Source organism: Sminthopsis crassicaudata, chromosome 5, assembly GCF_048593235.1.
Source record: "Sminthopsis crassicaudata isolate SCR6 chromosome 5, ASM4859323v1, whole genome shotgun sequence".
NCBI classification, from domain to species: Eukaryota; Metazoa; Chordata; class Mammalia; order Dasyuromorphia; family Dasyuridae; genus Sminthopsis; species Sminthopsis crassicaudata.
In genome coordinates, this window is record NC_133621.1 from 220,599,904 (window position 1) to 220,610,821 (window position 10,918).

The following is a 10,918-nucleotide window of genomic DNA, read 5'->3' on the forward strand; positions in this document are numbered from 1 at the left end:
AATGAGTTAAATTGGAAAATTTTGATTGTATAAAATTTTTATTTTCACAAATAAAACCAATGCAATTAAAATTTGAATGAGAAACTGTTAAGTGAACAAAAGCTTTATAGCAAGTTTCTTTGACAAAATTTTTATATATCTCTATATATAATATATAACTTACATATATAATATATGTATATATATACATGTTTATATATGTGTATATTTCTCTATGTATATATTTACATATATAGTGAACTCATTCAATTTATAAAAACAAGAGTTATTTTCCAATGAAAATGGCCAAGGTATATGATTAATCAATTTTTGACAAACTCTAAAAATAATAAGGCCAAATGAAATAATACTTCAGTAGGATTAAAAATTACTGAAATGAAAATTAAACAACTTTGAAGTTTTAAAAAGCAGAAAAATTACAAATATTTGGGTGACTGTGAGACATTATTGCCTTTTGGAGAGAGATGTGAATTGGTCTAGTCAGTCTGTAATTCACCTTGGAACTATGCCCCCTTACTAAATTTTGCATATCAGTTTATTCAGTTTCTCTTGCTAGTCCTGCGCCCCAAAGGAATAAGAATGACTAAAAGGAGTCAGATATACAAAATATTTATAGGCATATTTTTCCTAATGTAAAAAATAAACAAACAAACAAGCCTAATGAAAAGCCTACTGATTGAGGAATGACTAAAGTAATTATAGCCTGTAACTATGATATAATATTAGTAAGTGTAACTACATAATAAGAAGTAAAAAAAAAAAAGACTTTTTCAGAGAAATCTGTAGAAATTTGTATGAACTGATGAAAAGAGTAAGTAAAGTGATGTAGAGAATTGTACAGTAACAAGATTATAAAAACAAATTCTGAAAAACCTAACAACTCTATTCAGTGCAATAACCAACTATATTTCCAATGGAGCAATGTTGAAGAATGATGCCATTCTCATGGGAAAGAGGTGGTGGCCTTAAGATGCAAAATAAAATGAACTTTTTGGACAATTTTTTTAACTTAACTATGTTTATTTGTTATATAAGTTTTCTTTTTTTTTCCTTTTTCTTTTCCTATCTTCTGAGGTGGGATAATAGTAATAGCTAACAATTATAAGCAATTTTTTATGTGACAAGCAGTATGGTAAGCACTTTACAATTACTATCTCATGTGATACTTACAATGACTCTGGAAAGTAGGTGCTATTACCTCTCTTTTATATATAAGGATTAGGCAAATATAAATTACATGAGCAGAACATATAAGTAGTAAGTTTTCAAGGTGATATTTGAACACAGATAATTCTGAAAAAAATAAATGTTTCTTAACTAAAATAAGAAAATGTAAAAAAAAAAAAAAAAAAAAGGAGGGAGAAGTGAACAAACTGCAATTAGAAAGTGTGGATCATCAACTGAAATGAAACATTTGAGGCATTGTTGTGCAAAACACTCCAGAATAAATTGATCTCAAACACCTCAAATATGGAAAAAAAAACTTTTAAAAGATAAATAGGAATAACTATAAAGAAAACCAAATGTTGAAGCCAATCCTTCACCTATATAGACTTTTATGAAAATTAAAAAAGAGATCACTTTACAGAGCAAAACAACTAATGGAAGGTAAATCATACTGAACAAAAAGGACCTAAGGTAGTACAGATCTAGTGATGATAAAGAATTAAGAGAATATGAAATGGAAGAATTGGAACAATTCCTTATAGACTAAATCCACTGACTTCTTAAAAGTGGCCTATCTTTTGTGGGACAGAATATCAGAGTAAAATATTTTATGAATATAGAGAAAAAAGATTAGGGCAGAGGGCATGAAATGATAGATTCCAATAAAGTGTATATATGTACAATGAATGGAAAATAAATCCTGTAACTTCTCAATAGGTACATGATCTTTGATAGGTAGGATAAAAGTAGTGGAAGTGAAGATTGGAATGGATTAGAGTGGAATCACTGAAGAACATTCCTATGGTAGAGGATATTTATAGCTATAAGAGCCAAGTACATTAAAAGGAACCATTTTGAGGAAAAGAGCATATTACATATACTATATTTTGTGAGAAAAATTATTTCAGGGAACATAACCAAGATGTGAATTAGGTCTATTTTTTCTTTTGCTTTATCTGAGCTCATATTTGCTACATCTAATTTTTTTTTTTTGCCTCAGATTATGCATAATAGATTCTGTGCCTACTCCTTATTTCCAATTCTCTGCTGCCATAAAAAAGCTATTATGAATATTTTTGTCTATACAGAACTTCTCTTCTTTGTCACTTTATTTCTTAACCAGTACTAAATAGCTTTGATAATTGCTGCTTTATAATATAGTTTTAGGTGTTACTAAACTGCCAAGCTTTTTTTTTTTTTCACCATTAATTCCCTGTTCTTCCAGATGGATTTTTGTTCTTATTTTTTTCTAGTTCTACAAAATATTTTTTGGAAAGTTTGATCAATATGACACTAAACAAGCAGATCAATTTAGGTAGAATTGTCATTTTTATTCTGTTAGCTTGGCCTTACCAATGAGCAATTGATATTGTCCCAGTTGTTTAAATCTGACTTTTTTTGTGTGAGAAGTGCTTTGTAATTGTGTTCATATAGGTTCTAGGTTTGTCTTGGCAGGTAAATGCCAAAATATTTTATTTTTTCTATAGGTATTTTAAATGGAATCTCTCTTTCTATATCTTGCTAATGGGCTTTGTCAGTAATATATAGAAATACTGATGATTTGTGTGGATTTCTGTGGGTTTATTTTATACCCAGTAACTTCGCTAAAGTGGTTAATTGTTTTGAGTAATTTTTTGGATGATTTTTCTTGGATTCAGTAAGTATATCATCATCTCATTCAAAGAGTGATAGTTTTATTTCCTGATTGCCTATTTTAAACTCTTTTATTTTTCTTTTCTTTTTGCTAAAGCCAATATTTTCAGTACAATATTGCATAATAGTGGTGACAATGGGAATCCTTCTTTCACCCTGATTTTATTGGAGATGCATCTCTCCATTACAAATAATTCTTGCTGTTGATTTTATACAAGTACAGTGCATTTTAAAGAAAGCTACCTTTATCCCTATGTTCTTTAGTGTTTTTAATTGGAATGGGTGCTGTATTTTGTCAAATGCTTTTTTCTGCAACTATTGAGATTATCATATAATTTATGTTGCCTTTGTTATTGATATGGTTGATTATGGTAATAGTTTTCCTCATTGAACTCACCTTGCATTCCTGGTATGAATCCCACTTGATCATAATGAATTATCCTTCTGATAAGTTTGCTGTAATCTCTTTGATAATATTTTATTTAAAAGTTTTGCATCGAAAATTAAGGAGATAGGTCTGTAATTTTCTTTCTAGTTTATGTATTAGTGCCATATTTGTGCTATAAAAGAAAACTGGGAGAACTCATTCTTTGCCTATTTTTCCAAATAGTTTACATAGTATTGGAATTAATTGTTCTTCACTGGCACTGGAGATATTTTTTTAGGGAGTTGATTAGTGACTTGTGGAATTTCTTTTTTTTCTAAAATGGGACTATTTAAGTAATTTATTTCCTCTTCTTTTAATCTGAGAAATTTTTATTTTTATAGATATTCATCCATTTCAGTTAAATTGTCAGATTTGCTAAAATGAAAGTGGGCAAAAAAAGTTCCTAAATATTGCATTAATTTATTTTTCCATGCTTTTAACTTTTGATGCTGATGAATTTTTTTTTCTAATTAAATTAACCAAAGATTGATCTATTTTGTTTTTTTTTTTATAAAATAAACTATTTTAATTAGTTCAATAATTTTCTTAATTTCACTTTTTAATTTCTCCTTTGAGTTTCAGAATTTCTAATTTGATGTTTAATTGGAGGCTTTTAATTTGTTCTTTATCACTACAAAACACTTTCCACACAAATAAAGTCAGATCTAACCAAGTGGAAAAATATTAAGTGCTCTTGAATAGTCTGAACAAATATAATAAAGATAGCGATATTACCTAAACTAATCTATTTATTTAGTGATAAACAAATCAGACTCCCAAAAAACTATTTTAATGACCTAGAAAAAAAATGACAAAATTCATATGGAAAAACAAAAGGTTGAGAATTTCAAGCGAACTGATAAAAAAATAAAAATCAAATGAAGGTAGCCTAGCTGTACCTGATCTAAAATTATATTATAAAGCAGCAGTCACCAAAACCATTTGATATTGGCTAAGAAATAGACTAGTTGATCACTAGAATAGGTTAGGTTCAAAGGACAAAATAGTCAATAACTTTAATAATCTAGTGTTTGACAAACCCAGAGACCCCAGCTTTTGGTTTAAGAATTCACTGACAAAAACTGCTGGGAAAAGTGGAAATTAGTATGGCAGAAACTAGGCATTGACTCACACTTAACACCATACACCAAGATAAGTTCAAAATGGGTCCATGATCTAGACATAAGAATGAGATTGTAAATAAATTAGAAGAACATAGACTAGTTTACTTCTCAGACCTGTGGAGGAGGAAGGAATTTATGACAAAAGAAGAACTAGAGATCATTATTGATCACAACATAGAAAATTTTGATGATATCAAATTGAAGTTTTTGTACAAGCAAAACTAATGCAAACAAGATTAGAAGGGAAGCAATAAACTGGGAAAACATTTTTACAGTCAAAGGTTCTGATAAAGGCCTCATTTCCAGAATATAGAGAATTGACTCTAATTTATAAGAAACCAAGCCACACCAATTGATAAATGGTAAAAGGATATAAATAGACAATTCTCAGATGAAGAAATTGAAACTATTTCTAGCCATATGAAAAGATGCTCCAGGTCATTATTAATCAGAGAAATGTAAATTAAGACAACTCTGAGATACCGCTACATACCTGTGAGATTGGCTAGAATGACAGGGAAAAATAATGCAGAATGTTGGAAGGGATATGGGAAAACAGGGACACTAATACACTTTTGGTGAAATTGTGAACAGATCCAGCCATTCTGGAGAGTGATTTGGAACTGTGCTAAAAAAGTTATCAGACTGTGCATACCCTTTGATCCAGCAGTGTTACTACTGGGTTTATATCCCAAAGAGATCTTAAAGAAGGGAAAGGGACCTGTATGTGCAAGAATGTTTCTGGCAGCACTCTTTGTAGTGGCCAGAAACTGGAAACTGAAGGGATGACCCTCAATTAAAGAATGGCTGAATAAATTGTGGTATAGGAATGTTATGAAACATTATTGTTCTGTAAGAGATGACCAGCAGAATGATTTCAGAAAGGCCTGGAGAGACTTACATGAACTGATGCTGAGTGAAATGAGCAGGACCAGGAGATCATTATATATTTCAACAACAATACTATAGGATGATCAATTTTGATGCATATGGCCATTTTCAACAATAAGATGAAACAAATCAGTTCCAATAGAGCAGTAATGAATTGAACCAGCTACACAAAGTGAAATAACTCTGGGAGATGATTATGCACCACTACATAGAATTCCCAATCCCTCTATTTTTGTCTGTCTGCATTTTTTATTTCCTTCACAGGTTATATATACACTATTTCAAAGTCTGCTTCTTCTTGTACAGCAAAATAACTGTAGGGACATGTATACATATATTGTATTTAACATATACGTTAACAGATAAAACATGTATGGGTCTACCTACCATTAAGAGAAGGGGATGGAGAGAGAGGAAGGGAAAAATTGGAATAAAATGTTTTGCAACTGTCAATGCTGAAAAATTAGTTAGGCATATTTATTGTAAATAGAAAGCTATATTAATAAAGGAAATAATTTTTAAAAGAAGGAAAGAATGAGGTCCTCAACCAACATAGTTTAGCTTCCATTTATTCTGCTAACTGGATTAATATATTCCCTAGGAATTGGTATGATAATTTGTATGATCATTTGTTTCAGTGATAACAGAAATCCTAACCCTAACCCTAAACTTAACCATAATGCTAAATGAGATGATAACAATAAATGCCCAATCCCTAAACATCCTGAATCTAACACTAACCCTAGCTTGCACCCTAAAACTAAGCCTAAACCAAACACTAAAACATAACCCTAAACATAAAAAGTTCAAGACTGTAACCCTAACTCTAATCCTAATCCTAACCCTAACCTTAATCCTAACCCTAATCTTAAATCTAAACATTGCAAAAACCCTAATCCTAACCAAGACCTGACTCTAACCTTAAACCTAAATACCCACCTCCCTACAATAAATCTAACCCTAACTCTAATCCCAAATTGGCTCTAAATATAACTTAATCTAACCCCAAACTCCAAACTTAAGCCTAAATGTGTCCCTACTCTATCCTTAAAATAATTTAAGCATAAATTCGCAGCCACCTGACTTTAACACTGTCTAAAACCAACTGAAACCCTAAATTCGTGGCTCCAGATTATAACCCTAAATTGACCTCTCCACTATAGCCCTAATTCTAACCCTAAATTTTCACCTCCCAACTCTAACCCTAACATAAAGCCTAACCCTAACCCTAAATGGGCACTAAACCCTAAACCTTCACCATAACTGTACCCTAATGCTAAACATAAAATAACGCTAAATCTTATCAAAACTATAACGCTAACCCTAAAAGAATCCCGACATTCAACTCTAACCATAAAACTAACCCTAAGCCTAACCTTAATACTAATCCTAACCCTAAATTTGCGACTCCCAACTCTAACCCTAACTCTAACCCCTAATCCTAACCCTCACCCAATTCCAACCCTAACCCTAAACCTAACCCTAAATTCATGCTCTAGACCAGGAGGAAAGTGATTAGCTCTCTTCCTGGATTATCACACAATGGAAGAACTGAAAACATGTAGTTCCCTGAGCAAGCTCAGGCTACCATTTCCCCCATCCCAGAGTGAGCAAAGCTCAACTCTAAACATAAAATTGAAAACTAAACAAACAACTGATCTTAACAATAATCTATGGTGATCAAAAGGATCAAGATAGAAACTAACAAGTAAACAATGCCTTGAAAACATCTACAAACAAAACCTTAAAGAAAAATGTAGATTCAACATAAGCCCAACAGGAATTTCTAGAACTGTGAATGAGATTTGTAAAGAGAGAGAAAAGAGAGAGGTTGGTGATGAAGAAGATTTTACACAACTTGCTGGCATTGTTCTGAGTGTCTAATAGACTCCATAGAATGATATATATTTACATATGAAGGACTGAAGTAGAACTAAAAGTTAATTCAACAAATTTCTTCATTATTTGATCAACTTGTGGACTTGGGAATTTTGTGAAAAACAATACAAAACAAAAACCAAAAAACAACAAAATATAGCCCTTGTTCTTACTGGAAGGGGACCTTAATAGGATTTGTGATGGAGAGAACCATATGTATCCAGAAAGAGGACTGCTAGGATTGAATGTGGATCACAACATTATATTTTCATCATTTTTATTGTTGTTTGCTTGCTTTTTGTTTTCTTCTTTATTTTTCCCCTTGTGATCTGATTTTTCTTGTACAACATGATAATTGTGGAAATATGTATTGAAGAATTGTAACATATATTGCATTATTTGCTATCTAGGGCAAGGGATGAAGGGAAGGGAGGGAGAAAAATTTTGAAACACAAGGATTTGCAAGGGTGAACTTTGAAAACTATCTTTGCATATATTTTGAAAATAGCTATTATTAAAAAAGAAAAGAAATGAATTAACATTAAAAAAATCTACCATTATGAGTAATAAGGGTCTGATCCTGGATATTCTTCATTCACACATGAAGAACTGTCATTTCCTGCTTTAAGAAAACAAAAAAAAAAGCAAAAAAAAATCAATTCTAAACATATACTCACTAAATGATATATTGTCCAAGTCTTAAAGGAAAAGTTGTGAGAGAAAAGAGACTATAAACAGTTATATTTTCACATCATTAATTTCCCCCATCTTGGTTTCAATACATTGTGGACTGGCATAAGAAATTAAATGGAGATTTTGGGGGAGATTTGCTCTGATAATTGAAGGTTAACAGATGACATGAAAAAAAGTTTAAACTCTCAGAGGTGCACAATTTTAAAAAATTTGTATAATATCAAATTATATTATATATAATATACTTGAACTGTATGATATATAGTTATATATCAGCATAACTATATAGTATCAAAATATTTTACCTTTCAGTATCACAATAATTCAGATTTTTCTATGGTACAAATTCAGTGTCAGAAATTTTACCCAGATTTTCTACACCATGGTATCACTGTGCCACTAGCCCCTGAAATGCAAAAGGGATAATTATATACTAACTGGGAAACTCAACTTTCCCCTCTCAGAACTATAAAAATGCAACCATGAAAAAAACATGAAAGAAATTAAGAATATGAACAAAATTTTCAATATTCATATATGATAGACTTCTTGAGAAAATTGAATAGGAATAAAAAGAGGTATACTATTTTTCAACTATGTATGTATGACATTTTCAAAAACTTGAGTAGGCATTGTGATAAAAATCTTGCCAACAAATGCAGAAAAGCAGAAAATTTTAATGTATCCTTTAAAGATCATAATGCAATAAAATTACATTTATTAAAGAACTTTGGAAATATGGATACAAATTAATCGGAAATTAAATAATTTAATCTTATAGATGAATGAATCAAAGACCAAATTATAAAAATAGCAGATATTTTTATGAAATAAAATAACAATGACAGAATATATTAAAATGTATGGGTTGTACCCAAAAGCACTTCCTTAGGGAGAAAATTATTTTTAAGTGCTTAGTTCGGTAAAACAAAGAAATAGAAAATTTAAAAATTCAGATTGCAATTTAAAAAAAAAATTAGAAAAAGAACAAATTAAAATCCCCAATAAAGCAACTAGTTGAAAATCCTTAAAAAAATTAAAGGGAAAATTAATAAAATTGAAAGTAAGTAAACCATTGAATTAATAAATAAAATGTGGAGCTGGCAGTATTAAAAAGCCCCAATATAGATTAACAATAAAAAAACTAATATGATAAGAATGAAAATCAAGACATAAACTCAGAAAGATACAACAATGTATAAACAACTACCACCAAGAATTCAAAGAAAAGCGGTAATTGGATGTAATTTTGACCAAAAATTCCTTGAAAAATTAAAGAAAAAGAGGGAAAAAATGGGAAAAGAAATGAAAGTGATACAAAGAGATTATGAAAATATAATTAATAGCTTAGTTAAAGAGGCAAAACAATACAGAAGAAAATAACACCTAAAAAACTCAAGAATGGCCTGATGTAAAAAGAAGCAAAAAAAAAAAAAAAATTAACAGAGGAGAATAACTTCTTAACAAGCAATATTAGCTAAGCTCACTTAAGAAAAGAACACCTTAAAAAGTGGAATTGGTTAAAAAGGTTAGAATTTCATAAGTCATCAAAGAACAATAATAAAAAAATAAAAAACCCAAAAGAATGGAAAAGGAGGAGACAAACTGAAATCTCTCTTTGGAAAAACAATTGGTCCAGAAAATAGATCCAGAAGAGGTAATTTAAGAATTATTAACTTGTCTGAAACTATGAACAACAAAAAAGTTTCACATAATTTTGTAAGAAAGTTATGAAGAAAAAAGTTCTGGTATTTTAGATGCAGAAGATAAAATTGACATTGTAACAATCTACAAATTATCTCCTGAAGGAGGTTCCAAAATAGAAACTCCCAGGAATATTATAGATGACAGGCAAGAATATATTGCATGCAGAAAGAGTTTGGTCATTAAAATACCATGGAGCCAAAGTCAGGCTCAGACAAGATTTAACAGCTTCTATATTAACGAAACGAAGGACTTGAAATATGATATTCTTGGAGTGTGATTGCAGTCAAGAATAAACAATCTAGCAAAACTGAGCATACTCCTTCAGGTGAAAAACAGCTATTTGATGAAACATAAAATTAAAGCATTTCTGATTAAAAGCCCAGAGTTGAATAGACAATTTGACAATTAACCATAAGACTCAAAAGAAGCTTAAAAAGGTTAATATGAAAAGCATTACTATAAAAAATTCAATAAAATTAATTGTTTCTATTCCACATATGATAATCATTATATCATGTCTAAGAACTTTATCATTATTAGTTAGAATAAGTATACATAGACAGAAGCCAGGAACATGAATCAATGTGTTAGGACAATGCTAAAATAAATAAAGGGGTATCCTGAGAGAAGAGGGAAGTGAGAAATAGAATGTTAGAAATTTTATCACTTGTAAGAAGCATTCAATGAAGAGATTTCATAGTAGAATGGAAAATGGAGTTGTGATGGGTAATATTTTTATCACTTTTATTCAAATTGTTTCAAAATAAAAATAATATTTATACACATTCAATTGGATAAAGAAATATAACTCATCCAGTAGGGAAATAGGAGAGTGTATTGTTCTGGTTAGCTTTCTGGAGGTTTTGGGACCAGCCTTCCTTTCAGCAGAGTAATCACCACGAGAATAGCCAGAGATAAAGTCCAAAAGTCTTTATTGTCTCCTTCACAGTCTGTCTCCTTGCTTGGAGCTTGTTTTGCTTTTTGGAGGCTCTTCAGATGGGCCTTGGTCTCAATGGGGGAAGCAGGAGAGCCACCAGGAGGCTGATAAAGATGGAATGTCTTTCTGAGTCCAAGAGCTTGAGCTCTAGACTCCAGTCCTCTGTCTTCTCTGAGTCTGTCTCATTGAATTTGTCCCAGTTTATATGCTTTATTACAATTATATATTACAATATGTTGAGTATAAACCAATCATTATATCACTAGGGCAATCATACTTAACTAGAGATCTCACATGCTAAACTAGATAACAATTATATTATCAATTCCACTGAGTTAACACCTTGTTTAAAACAATCATTCTGAGCCTTAAGTACATTTCTCCAAAGTTCCTGCCCTTTACCGGAGAGGAAGCAAATAGAAGAAATGAGGGAGGTGATAA